This window comes from Adiantum capillus-veneris, chromosome 23 (genome assembly GCF_014529385.1).
Source record: "Adiantum capillus-veneris isolate H3 chromosome 23, ASM1452938v2, whole genome shotgun sequence".
Taxonomy (NCBI): domain Eukaryota; kingdom Viridiplantae; phylum Streptophyta; class Polypodiopsida; order Polypodiales; family Pteridaceae; genus Adiantum; species Adiantum capillus-veneris.
Window position 1 is genome coordinate 18,272,324 of NC_140953.1, and position 15,230 is coordinate 18,287,553.

The 15,230-nt window shown below is 44.1% G+C and overlaps 1 protein-coding gene across 3 annotated transcripts in view; it reads left to right on the forward strand.

The window, feature by feature from the left end:
- Positions 1-15,230, forward strand: part of LOC147427474 (mitogen-activated protein kinase 4b-like) — a 79,824-nt gene that overhangs the window by 12,389 nt on the left and 52,205 nt on the right. The window lies entirely within an intron of this gene.

A 15,230-nucleotide genomic window follows, 5' to 3' on the forward strand; every position in this document is an offset into this window, starting at 1 on the left:
AATCACGGGGCGAGATTTAGACCTCTTTGCCTTTTTCTTGCCCTTTTCGAAGCAATGCTTCTTGCTTCGCTTTTTGCCTTTTCTATCTTCTTCGCTCGAGTCAGATGAGCTAGAAGAATTGTCAGTAGAAGAAGAAGAAGAAGAACTGGATACTCCTTCAAATCGAACACGCTTCTTCTGTTTCTTTGCCTTTTCAAGTGTAGTCTGACGACTCAAATAGCCCGGGAAGTCCGTGCCTTTCTTCTGCTTTTTGCCGTGCTTTTCAGCTTTGTTTTGCACGTCAAAAAGCTGAGCAATTTGTGCATCAACCACCTTTTCCAATTCCTTCTCTGTGTACATCCTGGGAGTAGGAGGTTTCTTGGGTGGTTATGTGGTCTGTAGCCACTACGTTTGCACCTCCTTGAAATATATGGTCTCGCTCATATATTTTTGCAAATTTTGGGTCCTTCGCAAAATTGTGCATCATCTTTGTTGCGTCGCCGATCAATCGTTGACGCTCCATCTCTCGACGCTCCGCCTGAGTAGGCTGAGGCGGGCCATACTCCTTGCCGGATTCTTCATTGTGATCCCTTTCCGCATCTCTGGATGCAGAGGGAGTCGAGTGATCTTTGGATCGGATTTCTCGTAGAAGAGAAATCGGCCGTGCTCTGATACCACTGTAACAGATTGGGACACTCCAAGTCAAGAATCAATCATGACAGCACCAATAACCACTTCAAAACAGTTCACAGTTCACAATAGATTTGCATTGGCCCGGTGGAGTTTCGTGCCTAGAGATATTGGCCCCAAAGACTGGCGCCCCTTTCGGTATTTCTTTATGTATTAATCAGTTCAAAGTACAAGAGTGGTTCGGGTCTCACTCTCAGACTCTGCGTCCAGATGCTCTGCAGAGTGGGAGCCCAAACCAGATATTTAAATTGCAAGGGATGCCAAAAGTAGAGCCCCAAAAGCTTCAGATCAAAAGCCTGAAAATAAAAGCTAAGGCTCTTTTCCTCTCTCAAGCTCTTGAGCTTTAGGAAATAAAACAAAAGGTATTCTCTCTCTCTCTCTCTCTCTCTCTCTCTCTCTCTCCAATTGCGTAGAGAAAAGCAGTTCTGCCGCAGCCCTTAATAAGCGCTGCAAAATCCGGAAAGCAGTGTACGGTGGCCACGTCATCATGTGAGCGCTTTTTCCGGGTTCAGCATGCTGTCGTAGGTTCTGGCAGTTTTTAGGGTTTACAGGTTTTAGGGTTAGGGCTAGGGTTTTTGTGCAGATTTTAGGGTTTGCAGGTTTTAGGGTTAGGGTTTCCAGAATTAGGGTTTTGAGCAGCAGTCAAGGTTTCGGCTCTCGGGCAGACACGTCATCACTTTGTGACACACCTTCCCGTAGCAGATGCTCGCCGCACGGTTAGATCAGCCAAAGTTTGCAAATTCAGCCCGCTATTCGCAGATTTCAGCATCTGCGTTTTCAAGGCATCGTCGTCGCCGTCGCACCGTCATCATCGTTGTCGTCATCGACATAGAGTCAGAATTCAGCAGATACAAGTTTTGCAGATTTTAGCCCTTAGCGTTTTCAGATTTCAGCCCGTCTTGTCGTCGTCCTCATTGTCGTCGACATCGTCGGCAAGTCCATTGCATTGTAGAGATTTGTGCAATCAATAGTAGACCGCTCTCGCCATAGAGAGTGGGGCCTTTGGAGGAGGGTTTGGCAGCATTCTGGTGTCATATTCTTCTCTCTATCTCTCAGTCTCAGCACCTTTGGTCATAGTGTTTTCCACTTTGTTTGTGATCATTTGCACTCTCTCACTAAAGGAACGGAAGGCTCTCCCTTCCGTAAGTAAAAGGAACCCTTGAGCACAGTTCGGAGCACTCATCTTGAACAAAGTTCAACATTCACATCCGTTGCACCTTACATCAACACTGGTCATGTGCTGTTTTTGGACTGTTTTTCAGCCAGATGGATGCAAGAAGCATTGGGAACAATGCCCCACTGTTAGAGGACAATAATGGGGGTGTTTAGGGCTGAAAACATGTGAAACTTTGTGTTGAAAACAGAGGGTTTACGTCATTGGAAGCGAGTCCCGGCATGGGGTTTGTTCAGAGCAAATTTTGGAGTTGTTATGCTGTCGAAATTTTGCTAGAACAGGTGCTATCTAGCTGGATAAAGGTGAAGATTTGCAGGACTTAGTTTTGTAACTTTTACCCTCTTAAAGAATAAAGAAATACCGAAAGGGGCGCCAATCTTTGGGGCCAACAGGTGTCGGGGTCTGCTTGGTAGCGCTCTAGCTTCCAAGCCGTGTGTTTGAATTATCAATTCCTGTTTCAGGTCTTTATTTGCAAAGTTTCTCTATGTCCTAAAGTCTAAAGTAAGATTTGGGGTGAAAGCCAAAGTCTATTTTGTAAAGCGTTGCTCTCAGCAACCTCGTATAGGTTTGTGCCAGAGACAGAGCAGATAGAGAAGTATTGTAGTGGGTTGCCTAAAGGGCTTCGAGATTACTGTACAAAGAACAGAGTGGCTACCCTTACTCAGCTTATGGAAGTTGCCAACACTGGTCTTGCCTTGTTGAAGGGAGAGGACAGTGGGTTTCCGGGCAATCGAAAAGGAGGGTAGCAAAAGAAGAATTTAGCAAAGAATCCCTTTGTGAAAACGGCTCTTGAAGTGTCACAAGGGTTAGAAAAGGTCAACAAGGACAACGACTCAGTCGAGACTTCTGGAGCGCAGGCAAAGAAATAGAAAAGGAAGCCTTTTGTGCGTAGGTCGCTTGAGGAAAAGAAGGTCTTGATGGCTGAGAATAAATGCTTTATATGCGAGCAACGTGGTCACTTTGCTACAGATTGTCCACAAAGGAAAAGACCAGCTGACTCAGATGATAAAGAGGACAAGAAAGGTGTTGCTAAATTGGCTTTATCTGATAATTCTAAGTGAATTATTGGATTTATTAGTGAGGGGGTTTTCTCGCTTGGAACAACAGGAAAATAGTTTTAAATGAATTATTGGAATTTTAAGTGGGAGGGTTTTTCTCACTGGAGACACTCGAGTACAGAGTAATCCTAGTGCGTCATTTAAAGTAATGACGGGAGCACTGAGAACGGGAATATCTGTAAGGCCACCAGGAACGGGTACTTCTGATGCGTCACATCGGATGGGTGACAGGGAGCATCGGAAAGAAGTATCCGACCATCCGGGAACGGACATCTCTGATGCGTTATAGGATGGGTGACAGAGCATCGTGAAGGAGATTGTACCGTAAGTTCGGTAGGAAAGGACTAGGTGATGGGTATTCTTGATGCGTCACAAGGTGGGTGACGGGTGCATCGGAAAGGGGATATCCATAGTCAAGAAATTGTGTTGGAATTGTGCACAAGGAAAAGCAAGCACTTGAATGAAGATGGGTTCAAAGGAAACTTTGAGGAAAAAGAGATGCTTTCTGAGAAAGTGGGATTGCTTTTTGGGAAAGCAGATGCTTTTCTACGAGGAAGTCTATGTCTGCATTGCAACTGTGCATGTGATTGCATCCAGGGATACTTGGTAATTGCTGTGAAAGCATTGTTTTTAACTTATAAGGTTTTATTGAGTTTTTGGGTAGATTCAGACTATTTTTAAAATACGTCGATCGCCCATTTAATAAGTGGGCAGCCATCTGATATATAAGGGAACAGATCAGCCAGCGTTTTCTCTCTCTTTTTCTAGCAGAACAACGAAAAAAAAAGAAAAAAATGAATATTTTTTTTTGGAAAAAAAAAAGGCCGCGATCTCTACGCGAGCAGCTATTCGTGCCTGTGGCTAGGAGCTATAAAAGCATCACATGCCCTTACTTAGAGGGGAGGATCAGTTTTTGCAAGAAGGATATGGTGCTGCAGAGTTCACCCGCAAAGAAGACATTTGCCGGTGGTGCCCATGACTGTCCCAAGTGTACCCGATGTCGCCAAGACCCAGTGCGCGAGTTCCCTCGCAAAGAAGTGCCTATGGAGCGTGTTTCCATCGCGACAAGCTGCTGTTTTTCTCTGTTTTCAGCCCATGAACGTCGTAGACGGGGCTGATTTACGAGAAGGAACCCGAGAACACACCTCTTTTGTGTGTAGGATTGGAAGAGAGGATTTTCTATGTAGAGATCTCTTCCGGGGAATTGCTTTTTCGAGAACTGAGTTGCGTTTCGAGCGTCGAAACTTTGAAGGTACGATTTTCATGTTATGATCTTTAAGTATTTGATTGCAGGTGTACTTCCTCTTCTTGAGGGAGTAGGAGCAGAGGAAGGCACGAGCCTCTGCAGGAGAAAAGCGCTCTGAGTAACTAGAGCCAGATAGCCCAAGGGTTTCGTACCGAAGTTTGGGAAGCAGATCCACGGATTGAAGAGAGGTGGACTCTCGAGATGTGATCCGCAAGTTGAAATTTCCCAAGGGAAGGGCTTCATGTCCAGGAAAGCGAAGTTAATCTGCAGGAAAAGGACTTTGGAAACAGAGTTAGAAAAGAGTTATAGGGATGTCATGCCCTGAGTCTGGAAGGTGAGATCCAGAGCCGAGAACCTTGATTCTCGAGGATTTGGAATAAGGAACGGAAGTTCCTTGGAATAGGGTTTTGCCCTAGGAATAGGAAGCCGAGGCTTCCAGAAACCATAAAGTCTTATTCTAGAACGAACGTGGTAATACGTTCGGTTCAAGTGCTTGTATAGATTTCTCCTCAGTAATAAAGATACTATTACGGGGGGGGGGGACCAGCCCATCTTCTGGTCCCCAGTACTGTGTCAATCTTCTCACCCTCTCTCTCCCTCTCTCTCTATCTATTTTTCTCTATATCTTTTGGCTTCAGTAATAAGTGAAATTCTATTTATCCGAATGTATTTTATATTGTTATGCGCTCCCGTTTGTGACAAAAGGAAAGGGGCTCAAGCCCATGACAAGTTTAGTGCCAGACATGGTGGGTGACAGGCCAAGCATGAATTTCAACAAGTTATGCAGAGCATGGGGTAAAGTCAGAAACGAGACGACACTTATCTTTTTTGATCCAGATGCCAAAGCGAACTTTATCTCACTAGAGTTAGCTATTAAGTTGGGCATGAGAGCTGAGGAGATGGGGTACACGGCAGAGGCAGGGTTGTCATGTCCTGGCCACTCAGAGTGTGTTACTCTTATCATTGGAAATTTGCGTCTACATATTCTGTCGTATGTGGACACATAAGAGTTTTATATCATGCCATTGGAAGGTGCGATACGCTGTTGGGAATCCTGTGGATGTTCGGAATACATGGCGAGCTGAACGTCTTCGGCAAAACGATCACCCTTCAACGTAGGGGCAAAACTCATGTTTTGGATGTAAAGCTTAAAGGGGAGTCTGTCCCTATTGTATTTGCTTTGGATATCACTTCTGTAATTAAACATCATCTTTCTGCGTACTTGGTTTTTGCATGTGATATTTTAGATAGTTGTCAGTCAAATATATCTGTGTTAGATAAAGAAAGGTCAGCATTTTTGCGAGAGTTTAATGATTGTTTTTCTGATTCATTATCGTCACAACTGCTGCCAGAGAGGCCTGAGGACCATACAATAGATTTGGTGCCAGGGTGTAGCCCACCAAACAGACCTCCCTACAGTGTTAGTGCGGCTCAGCAGAAAGAGATTATGGCCTAGGTTGAGGACCTTTAGAGAAGGGGCTGATTCAGCCTAGTTCTTCACCTTTTTGCTCCTGGTGCTCCTAGTGCAGAAGAAGAATGGCTCTTGGCGCATATGTATTGACTACCGTGTGTTGAATAAGAATACCATCAAGAACATCTTTCTTATTCCAAGGATTAATGATATTCTTGACCGTTTAGAGGGTGCTGCAATTTTCAGCTGGATAGACCTTAAGAGTGCGTACCATCAGATTTGCATAAGGCCAGAGGATGTGCACAAGACTGCGTTTAGGACGACATTTGGTCTCTATGAGTTTCTAGTGATGCCATTTGGTCTTACAAATGCTCCTCCTATGTTCAATAGGATGATGGACTGGATTTTCCGCTCGCATCAAAAGTTTGTTGGCACATTCTTTGATGATATGATAGTCTATTGGAAGAATGAAGAGGAGCATAGGCGTCACCTGACCATTGTGTTCGAAGAGCTACGTAGTCACAGGTTACTTGTCAATCCTAAAGTGAATTCAGATCCACTTTCTTGGCCACACAGTGTCAAAGGATGGTGTCCGAATGGATCCCGCAAGGGTGATTATCAAGATACGGCCAGACTTAAAGATCGTGCACGATGTCCGAAGCTTCTTGGGATTGTGCTCATACTAAAGAAGGTTTATTAGGAATTTTGGAGAGATGCAAAAGAAAGAGGTCACTTTCAAATGGACCCAAAAAGAGATTTCAGCTTTCAATCTCTTAAAGGAAAAGTTGACTTCAGATCCCATGATTGTTTTACCAGATCCTAGGAAGTCATTTGTGGTCCAGTGTGACGTGTGTGGCAATAACATCGGAGCATGCCAATGCAAGATGGTGGGTAGTAGCTAATGAGAGCAGAATCTTGCAAGGGCCAGAAAAGACTATGCAAATCTATGAGAAAGATCTACTGGCCGTCATTCATGCGCTCTCTAGCTGGAAGCACTACTTGTTAGGTGCTGATTTTGTTGTCTAAACAGATCATCAGACCTTGCGATACTTCTTGACATAGTCCAAGGTATCCGAAAAGCATATGTGATGGGCAAAAATTCTTTCTATGTTCCACTTCGAGATTATGCATGTGGCAAGAAGAATGTGGTGGCTGATGTGTTATCAAGAAAGCCACAAATTTTAGCTGTGTCAATTCCTTATCATCATGAGCTTGATGACATGAAGGAACAATATTCTATTGATGAAGATTTTGCAAGGATCTTTGAACAGTTGCAAGATGGGCAACGTCATGAGCACTACCTCCTCAGAGACGGTTTTATGATGATGCATGGCAGACTTTGTGTCACTAGGCCATTGCGACATAAGGTCATGGTAGAAAGTCATCCCACCGTATGCAGGGCATCCTGGAATTGATGCGACAGTGAAAGCGGTAGAGTGTTCTTTTATTGGCCTACTTTGAGGAGAGACGTGGATGCCTTTGTTCGAGCATGCGTGATTTGCCAAAAGGTCAAGTTTGACATGCAAAAGGCACCAGGGTTATTACAGCCACTGCCGATTCCGGATAAGCCATGGGAAAGATTGCTATGGATTTTATCTTTGATCTTCCAAGAACACCGACAGGGAATGATGATATATGGACCATTTTTTGCAGGTTCAGCAAGCAGGCCCATTTTATTCCTGTCAGGAAGAAGATAAAATTTGACCAGATGGCTCGATTGTTCATGTACAATGTGTTTAAGGACCATGGTATGCCACAATCAATTGTCAGTGATCGTAATCCTCGCATGACGAGTTTGTTTTGGAGAGGATTATCTGAGAACATGGGCACTACGCTCAAGTTTTCCTCTTCGTTTCATCCACAAACTGATGGACAGTCAGAACAGGCTAATTCTACTGTCTTGGATCTACGGAAATGTTATGTGTTAGATAATAAGGGCAAGTGGGAACAATATTTGCCTATGCTTGAGTATGCGCACAACAATACGGTGCATTCCTCCACAGGCAAGACATCTTTTGAGATTGTTGAAGGTGGCAAAAAGGTTCCTCCCATTTTGCATACAAAGGACAAGATCTTTGAGGCAGATCATATGTTGAAAACATGGATGAAATGGATATGAAAATCAAAGAAGACTCATGCAAAGCAGAAAAGGGCTGCTGATCGTCATCGTCGTGAATTATTGTTTTCACTTGGTGATTGGATACTTTTACGGTTTGAAAAGGCAAGGTTAAAGAAGATGAAGGGCAAGGAAAGGTTGTTTCCGAAGCTTAGTATGTGTTACTATAGGCCTTTTCAAGTGCTTGATAAGATTATCTGTGAATTACTGTTTTCACCTGGTGATTGGGTACTTTTACGGTTTGAAAAGGCAAGGTTAAAGAAGATGAAGGGCAAGGTAAGGTTGTTTTCAAAGCTCAACATGCGTTGCTATGGGCCTTTTCAAGTGCTTGATAAGATCAATGATGTTGCTTATAGGTTGAAATTGCCTGACACTTGGAAGATTCATAATGCGTTTCATGTGAGTCTTCTAAGACCCTTTGTGGTGATGTGCCAGAAGATATGCCACAAGAAGATCAGCCAGAAGTCGATGAACTTGATGAGATCTTGGTACCTAAGCAGATTTTGGCGCATAAAGAAAGAAAAGTTAAGGGATAGGTTGCAAGACGCTATTTGATGAAGTTCAAGAACTATCCACTTATGGATGCAAAGTGGATGGAAGAGCATGAACTGTCAGAGTCACCAAATGTATTGCAACTTTACCTTGAGGCCTTTGGGTTACAGCCTATGTATGCCCCAATCCAACGTGTGCAAAGGAGGGGTAATGATGGAGCTAGCACATCACTTGTACATACGGATTCAGTGCAATAGAAGTGTGCGTGGCTCTTCAGGTGTTAAAGGTATTATACTCACTTTTATCATAGATGGAAATGACAAAAGTATGAAGGTCTCATTAAGTCATTTGTATCTATGTGTTATATGACCTTTCTTGCAGGTACATGCGATGATAAAAGCATGCTAACAACACAAGATCATCAATGGCATGTATATATAGCATGCAATCGAGGACGTTTGCGATTTCAGAGGGCGGTATGTCACGAGGACGTAGCAACTGCTAATTACTGTCATGAGGACGTGGCAACTGCTAACCTTAGTTGTTGGTTTCTTTTTGATGATTTTTATTTAATTTTTGAGACCCTCTTATTGAAGTTGCAAATGGCCGGACATTGTATGGCCAGTGTGAAATGGCCGACGGCTGAGAGTTTCACCCGCAGACGGGAAGGCTTTGTCGCCACGAGTTGGTTGGGCCGATCGACACTCGAATCTGAGCAGTAAAAGTATGTCTAGCCTCTACTCAAAGTTTGAAGAGAAGATCACCCGATAATTGGGCTACATTGTAATTTTGGATGTGGTCCAGTGGTGATAGATGGTCAGGTGACCAATGGAAGTGCTATGGAAGCATCTCCTAGAATTTAGGAAACTACTATTTTCGGCCATGAAATTTATTCGCGTCATTAGCTCTGGAATGACAAGAGGAACATTTTACTACCGTGTTGCTAAGTCAATTGAGCAACCGGTTGAGATATTTTTAGACCGGAAGGTACAAAAACGCGAAAACCATGCATGAGCACCATTTGGCACATTTCTGGGCACTTTCCAGCTTGAGAGAGAGTGAGAGAGAGGCGTTGAAATTAAACGTTGGGCTGCATTTTCAGCCGTAAGGTGGATTGTTGCAGGTACCAAAGCTACTCTGTGCTTGCCTACCCTCTATGTACAGTGAAGTGCAAGAACTGAAGCCTTGTACAACATTCACTTCTCTCTCTCTCCCCTCCGTGCAGTTAGGTGATGCCCCACAAGAGGGCTTTTCATTTGACCTATGTACAGTTGTGTGGTCATATGCTTTTATGGCGAGCCAAGAGCCTCTATGAGCGAGAACAAGAGTAGCTAATTGCTACTCCAAGTAGGCACCGGTGAGGGTAATAACCTCCCCGTACAGGTGCATTTTCAGCATTGGTTATGTGCTGTTTTTCAGCCATATGGATGCCAGAAGCATTAGGAACGGTGCCCCACTGTTAGAGGACAATAATGGAGGTTTTTCGGGCTGAAAACATGTGAAAAACGAGTAATTACAGAGAGCTGTAATGACTGTTTTTAAGATGAAAACAGAGGGTTTACGTCATTGGAAGTGAGTCTCGACATGGGGGTTTGTTCATAGCAAGTTTTGGAGTTGTTATGTTGCCAAAATTTTGCTAGAACAGGTGCTATCTAGCTAGATACAGGTGAATCCCTAGGACTCAGTTTTGTAATTTTTACCCCCTTAAAGAATAAAGAAATACCGAAAGGGGCGCCAGTCTTTGGGGCCAACAGGTGTTGGCGTCTGCTTGGTAGCGCTCTTGCTTCCAAGCTGTGTGTGTTTGAAGTATCAATTCTTGATTCAGGTCTTTATTTGCAAAGTTTCTCTGTGTCCTAAAGTCTAAAGTAAGATTTCGGGTGAAAGCCAAAGTCTACCGCCCTACGGGCCGGTTCCACACTGCCAATCTCTCAAGTGAGAGAGAGGCTGCTCTTATGTAGACTGTAGGAAGAGAGAGAGAGAGAGAGAGAGAGAGAGAGAGAGAGAGAGAGAGAGAGAGAGAGAGAGAGAGAGAGAGAGAGAGAGTTCTTGCATGGGTAAGTGTGCCAAGTAGCACACTTAATAACTTAAAAACCATTCAACTTTTAACTTTTAAAAGTTTCTAGACCATTAATGAAACGTGCAATTAACTCACAATTGAACAAATGATTGCTATATATGAAAACATCAATTGTTCCTGGCTCAATGCCATACCGGTATTGCTCCAGAATTACCTGTTCACGCTCGTCCGGCTGTTTGACCCGGACACAAGTAATTAATTTCACTGGCTTATCCTAAGGCCTTTTTAAAAATAATCTAGGCCTTAGGATCACTGCTCTAAGGACCCCATCTCATTCTTGTGCTCGCATTGATCTGAGGCTATTGTCTACCTCTTTTAAAAGGTTCGATTTCCCAATCACTAGGGCTTCAAGGTATTTTTTTGCTAGGGTCTCCCTGAGGTGCTCTAGCCTACGTTTAGGCGCTCTGAAGGCCCTATATTGTGGTGTGCACACAACTATGTGAATAATTATTTTATAGTAAATAAATTAATTATTTACAAAAACTGACATAGTTACACTTTTGATAGTCCACAACCAAGCCGCTCAATCTCGTCCTTCAGAGTGATCCTCCGAAACGAGGACACTGACAAAAAGATATCCCAAAACCTCTAACAGTGGTCCACCAAAGTGTCTTGCTTTTTCATTCTCAGATGATGCCAAGCTGTGGCAAAAGATATCCCAAAACCTCTAACAGTGGTTAACCAAAGTGTCTTCCTTTTTCATTCTCAGATGATGCCAAGCAGTGATGGCTTCTTCATATTCTTGCGTTAACCATGCTGAAGTGAAAATTCTCTTGAATTTTATCCACTTCTTAGGTGCTTCTCTATGCAATAGCCATGCGTGTGCGTGTGTCACAAATTGCTGACGTGTCAAAGCCCTAAAGAAGGGAGCCAACTTGCAGATGCTGGCCGAGGGGCCTAAACTCTAAGAAGAACAAGTAAACAGAAGAAGTCCTCCCAACTTATGGGGATCCCGTCCGATGGGGCCCCAAGTGACATTAAGGAAATAAAGCAGGACCCACACACACACACACACACACACACACAAGATTGCGTAGCTGCTGACGACGCGGCAGATTTTCGAAAATCACGTTGGCTGATGACGTGGCATGCTGTACGGATTTCCGCTTTGTGCTGATTGTTGACGTGGCAAGCTGTACGGATTTCCGTGATTTACGTTGGCAGCTTTTTGGCTTTGCTTTTGGACCAGGTGCTTTTGAGTTTTAAGGCTTTTTATTGTAAACTGCTTTTGGGGCCTAGGGCCTTTAAATACGAGGTTAGGGCTCATTCTCTAGCATGCTTCCTGGCGAAGGTGTAGAGTCTGGAGTACCGACTTGTACTGGGTTGATGCAATATAAAGAAATACCAAAAGGGACGCCAAGGTTTGGGGCCAATACTCTCTGGGGTGGAATTCCGCCACTCCATGTCGCGTGTCGTGTCCCTCTCTCTCTCTCTCTCTCAGTTCAATTGTTAATGAAGTGCTAAAAGTCTGTTCAGTACGTGGTGTCCGTCTTGTGACAGTGGTATCAGAGCATGAGGCGTGTGCTTTTCTGAAAGCATACCGGTCCTACAAAAGAGCAGACAGAGCTTTTGGAATTTTGTTTGAGGTATCTTCGGCCTCCGACCCTGGATTTAGCAGCCACTCCCACCCTTACTTCATCGCACATCGGGCGCGCTTCTGTCTTCACCACTCATATCTTACAGGGCATAAGCCATTAAGATCACTTGCAAGAGAAGGATCCAAGATTTGTTTCGAGCTGTTGTTTTTCTCAGAGACAGTACCATGCAGATGTTGATAGCTACCAAGCAGCATACTCCAAGTACTTGGCAAGCTTTCAAGAAAAATTTTGCTCGAAGTTATATGGTTTTTGACATATTCCTTCGGAGTGCAACTTCTGGCAGAGTGGGGTATCCTGAAATGCTTGCCATGGAAACCTTAGCATATTATATCTTGAAATTCCTCGACATCTCTCAGTAGATGTCTCTTCACGATCAGATGACCTTGGAGGTCCAGTGCGATTGCTATCTTGGGTCTACCATCGCCGCCAAAGAAACACTGTTTGTCCAAGAGCTGATGAACCATGTTGTGCTCGGCTACGACCCTATGGAATGAACCTAACCCTAATTTTTTGGTGCAGGTTTCAGGATGGAAAGTCACTCGACTTTTTGAGCTCGATTGATGTCGAGATTGCTTTTTAAGTTTGAAATCTGTTTGAGAAACTTGTTTGGTGATCCTGTTTGGAGTTTGTTTGAAATGGATAGTATCTGTTTTGAACCTGTCTTGGTACCGATTTGAATTGTTTGACTCTGGTTTTAATACTGGTTTCATTGCTTGGTGATTGTACTCCTGGGTGGAGTAGTGAGAAATTATGTTTAAGAATGCTTGTTCATACTCATGGCCCGGACCCTTGTGGTTATTTACGAGGGGAGTATTGTTGTTGTGACTCCCGGCCCGGACCTGGATGGTTATGCGGGAGGAGTATCAAGAAGTTTGAGCAGTGGTTACTCTCAGCACTTGCAAATTACGCAGGCTGCTGTCTGGGGGGTGTTTGGTTGTAAAAGGCCTCTATATCTCCCGGCCCGGACCTTTTTAGGTTATGCGGGAGGAGTGTTCATTGGCGGCTTTATGTTTCTATGTCTTTTAACATGCATATGTGAGCATTTGTGTTGCATTGTAATGTGCTAACCACTGAATATTCCTAAGTGGATGAGATTGCCTAGGTATGTAATTTTAGTGCATCAAGACACCCGTGGAAGATCAATACAGTCTTGGTATGATGGCTAATTTTACTACGCCGGAATATCGAGAGTTCCGATCTGGACGAAAGAAGAAGCTAACTTCTTGATCAAAAGAGCCGAAAGGAGAAGCTAACTCCTTAACAAAAAGAGCAAATTGATTGTCCCTCAGAATGTCTCTCAGAATTTTTTTTGAGCTAACTTGAGTTGTTTTGCAGATATGTTGTAATCGCGGACGATTACTCTCTTTCAAGAAGGGGAGATGTCACAAACTGCTGACGTGTCAAAGCCCTAAAGAAGGGAGCCAACTTGCAGATGCTAGCCGATGGGCCTAAACCCTAAGAAGAACAAGTAACAGAAGAAGTCCTCCTCCCAACTTATGGGGACTCCGTCCGATGGGGCCCGAAGTGACATAAAGGAAATAAAGCAAGACCCACACACATACACACACACACACACACACACACACACACAAGATTGCGTATCTGTTGATGAAGTGGCAGATTTCCGAAAATCACGATGGCTGATGACGTGGCATGTTGTACGGATTTCCGCGTTTTGCGCTAACTGTTGACGTGGCAAGCTGTACGGATTTCCGTGATTTACGCCGGCAGCTTTTTGGCTTTGCTTTTGGACTAGATGCTTTTGAGTTTGAAGGCTTTTTACTGTAAACTGCTTTTGGGGCCTAGGGCCTTTAAATATGAGGTTAGGGTTGATTCTCTGGCATGCTTCCTGGCGAAGGTGTAGAGTCTGGAGTACCGGCTTGTACTGGGTTGATGTTATATAAAGAAATACCGAAAGGGGCGCCAAGGTTTGGGGCCAATACTCTGTGGGGTCGAATTCCGCCACTCCATGTCCCGTGTCGTCTCTCTCTCTCTCAGTTCAATTGTTAATGAAGTGCTAAAAGTCTGTTCAGTCCGTTCTTTTCTATTGGCATGTGGTGTCCGTCTTGTGACAGTGTTTCCTTTCATCTTGAAGAAAGACTTTGGAAGGAAGACATCGAGGGACCTTTGGTTGTAGTCTTCCATGATCTCTTTTGCAAGCATTTTCAAGTTTTTCCATGCTGACAAATTCTGGACTTCAAACGGGGAGGTCATGTAAATTGGCATGCGGATTGAACTCCACCAGTGCATAGCATTATCTTTGAGAAATCCCGCAGCTCGAGAAATCTTTGATTCTTCTTTGTAGTTCCCCAAACCATAGATGTTGTCAAACTGTTGGAGGGACTACAAGGCTTTCTTTCTATCTTCAGTTCAAAAAAAGTGAAAAATTTTACTGTAGTCCCACCAACCTTGAAATCTTTTGGTTGGTTTGGCGCAAACCCCGAATGTGGATAGTAGGGATATCCATAAGGGCTCCAACCATTGCTCCTTGGAGGCGGCGGTGGTGGCAATGTTGGTGGCAAAGGTGGTTGCACTGGATCAAGGTCAAATGGTTATACCATGTTCCTAAAAACTCCCCCAACTGGAACAAAAGGTTGAGTAGGTTGTCGGTTAGAGGCTCTTGTACTTTTTGGTGCCGGAGGAGGTGGTAGCACCTAGGTATCAAAAGGGGAAACATGTAATTCAAGAACTGCTGGAAACTTTGGAGCATCGGAAGATTATGTTGAGGATGCTGCGAAAGTATGTCGCGGAGCTCGTTGAGAAGAAATTGCAGGTAATCTGTAGAATCCAGAAACGCCATCTTGCTTTGTCTGCTCTTGTAGGACAGGTATGCTTTCAGAAAAGTACACGATTGGAGCTTTGATACCAATGTTTCGGGACGGCACCACGTGCCAACAGAAAAGAACAGACTGAACAAACTTTAGACGCTTCAAAACAATTGAACTGAAAGAGAGACACTTCACACGACACGGAGGGGCGAAGTTCCAACCCCATAGTGCACTGGCTCCAAACTATGGCGCCCCTTTGGGTATTTCTTATATTGCTTCTACAAGGTACAACACAACCAAACTCTGGCGCCCCTTTCGGTATTTCTTTATATTGCTTCAACGAGGTACAACACTTTGGAGCCAGTGCACTGTGGGGTTGAACTCCGCCACTCCGTGTCTTGTGTGAAGTGTCTCTCTTTTAGTTCAGTTGTTTTGAAGCGTCTAAAGTCTGTTCAGTCTGTTCTTTTCCATTGGCACATGGTGCCATTCCGTTACAGCAAAACACACACATATAGGGTATTGTATACTCAAGGCATTGAGAGAGATTAAACCTTCTTGTATAAAATGGTGCTGATTGGGCAACACACTCCCTTTGGGTAAAGTGTACAATGTACTAGGCAT